Raw genomic sequence first — 3,100 nt, forward strand, 5'->3', positions numbered from 1 at the left:
AAAGGTAGCTTTATCAGAAAAAAACATGCTTAAGATAATCATTGCCTTCGTTGGGGTCTATCATTTGGCTTTAATTCTTGAACAAGTTTAACCTTGTATGCGTGCAGGCATAGGCGTTTGTGCAACACTTTATGCACTGTGCTCCGAGGCACAGTGCTCCGTAGTTCGATCGAAGCACGACGAACCGATTTTCTGGGACTGCGCTGGAATGCGTTGCGTACAGCAACAACGGATGCATCACTCACACTGGGTCTACCGCTTCTCTTAAGCCCCATACACACTATGCATCATGATGCTCGCAGTGTTAGATGGATGCGTTGAAAAACGGCTTTTTCAACACGAAGCTGCATCACCAACGTGTTGTTGGGGCCGAGCCATTTCATTGCACAGCTCAGTGATGCACCAACATTCAGAGGGGGAGGCTGTCCGCTCACTACCACCCGCCAAACCCCTAAGAGAACATGGACTAACACTACATTTTATTGAATTACTGAAGGAACATCCATCTGTTTGGAACATCAAATGCAAGCATTACAAGATGAGAAACATCAGGAGTGCAAGCTTGGAAACCAAAAAATCAGAGTTATCGAGTTTTGTAAACTGTACATTGCGGAATGAAGACATTACTAAAAAGCTGCACACCATGAAGACAATTCTACAGGGAAATGTCTGCAATCAAAGCATTACAGAAGTCTGGAGCTCCGAAGTTATGGTGTTTTGATGAGCTACGTTTCCTGTAATAAAAAAATATTTGTGTACTTTGTACCAACTATATTTGAACCTTACTTTCAAATAATCCTCCCTAAGGACATTATAGATGGCTTCACAGGTTTCGGGGATGAATAGACTGAGGCTCTGTTTTGAAATCCTGGTTGATTATTGGAGGCTTGCATATGATCCTCCAAGCTGCAAGAACTAGCTCCTGGTGATATGCTGTCTCGAAAGCTGGTGTCCTGCTTATAAATATATGGTTCAATTTTTTTCAAACAATTTATAAAATGCAAGGATTGGCATTCTTGTGTAATTTTCAAAGTCTGTTGGATTTTCGACTTGTAGCTCCAAAAATATTTCATTGAAGCTTCCCTTGAGAGGTCGCCGAGAAAGCCATTGCTTACGCCACAAGGTTCTACGTTTCTTCCTCAAAAGTTTCTTTTTTGCAGCACACAGAGCAACTATACCCCACAGTAGAGTCTCCTGGCAAAGTACATCGGCAGGCATCCTGACTTGATGAAAGCTGAACTACAACTGAGCAGCTCGCACGTGAAAACAAGTGAGCAGTGTTGCAGTATAGTTTGGCCGCTATTAATTTTTTTCAACACCACTACTGCATCACATGGCTGATACGTGATGACATAGTGTGTACCAGGCTTTACGGTCTTCTACACTTCCAGTCTCTGTGGACTTTTTATACCAGTCTTTAATGCTTTCAACATCTGGTGGATCTCGTCGATACTCATTTCTGAATTTGAGTTGAACTGTAACAGGTGATTTTGTTTTGTGGTACCATAACACACACTGGGCTTTCTCCTGCAATGACACCAATTCTGCTACTCTTGACTCAGCTGGCGGAGAGTGTGATCACAGTGGCATCTGAAGGCAAACAGAAGGAACTTTAATAATTGCTCAACAGTATGTGAAAGTTGTACGGCCATATCCACAATCATTTTAAAGTTATTAATTTTATTGATCAGGAAATGACTTTATGGACACCCTGTATAAGTGTGAAAAAAATACGAAAGCAATAAACAGGATTCATGACGGAAATGAAGTGGATGCTAGACTTTGTGGGAGAGAGAGCGTCTCGTTTAGTGCAAACATGAGACAACAAGCTGGTCCCCTGGTATAGTGGTCAGTGTCGTGGATTTGCCATTCAGATGTCGCGGGTTCACGTCTCCCCCCGGATGATGAAAAATCACTGGCTTTGTATCACGATCAGTTACTGCTGCAGTGTGGAGTCTGTGGTGGGAGGTTGGAACCAACATTCTTTGGAAGCTTCAATTTTCACTAGTACTTTCATCAATACTAACTTTCATCAATACTAATTTCATCTTTATTACCATCAGCAGTACTCATTTTATCATTAGTACTGTCATTAGCACTCATTTTCACTATTACTATCATAAGTCATAATTTTATCATTGCTACTATCATCAGTACTAATTCTATGATTATTATGGTCATTAGTATTAATTTATCCCTATTCCTTTCATCAGTACTAATTTCATCAGTATTACTATCATCAGTACAAATTTTATCACTATTACTATCATCAGTACAAATTTTATCACTGTTACTATCATTAGTCCCAGTACAAGCACACAAACACCCGTCGATGGCACGCGAAAAGAAACCATGACAAACCTCAACAAGAGCAGAGCCTACCAAGCAACTTTGGACCCAGAGTCGCCTGACGTTTTTCGACAACTGGCTGCGCCAAAGGCAGACCTCCTCCTGAGCCTCTATACTTCGTCTCATCCCAGAGGCATTAAACTTCTGTAACGCCTCAAAGGGAATTAGACGCGAGGGGCTCTAATGCAATTAATAGAACAATTCTCTGAAGGGTAGTCAGTTCGAGTGAAACAGCTCAAAAGAGCTCAGTTGGATTCGATTATAGAATTCAGGCCAATAGCCAAGCACTGGGACCTATGAGGTCATTCAGCGCTGAAACGAAAACTGACAGTAAGAAGGTTTGAAAGGTGTAACAGTTGCTAAAGAGGGTGGTAAGTCAGGTGGAAGACAGAGAATATGGACGGAGGTACAGGAAAAGGAATGAAAGAGACTGCAGCTAGAGGCCGAGGGGGACGCTGCAGAGATACCTTAAGTAATGCCTACAGTGCACCACGTGAGGTGTACCGACGGCACTAAACCCCCTGGGGGAAATAGAGCTCAAGAGCTTTGAATTGAAATCCAATAGATTTTCTTACGCTCCCTCACGAAGCTGATAATATCTAGATGTTTATGGACGGTTACGAATAACTGATCACCATATCTATTTCTTGCATCTGCAGAACATTGAATTTTGGCCAAAAGCCATGGATTGAACCTATGAGGTCATTCAGCACTGAAAGGGAAAGTGAGAGTAGAAAGGTTTGAAAGGTGT

The sequence above is a fragment of the Macrobrachium nipponense genome, chromosome 36, assembly GCF_015104395.2.
Source record: "Macrobrachium nipponense isolate FS-2020 chromosome 36, ASM1510439v2, whole genome shotgun sequence".
Classification (NCBI taxonomy): Eukaryota; Metazoa; Arthropoda; class Malacostraca; order Decapoda; family Palaemonidae; genus Macrobrachium; species Macrobrachium nipponense.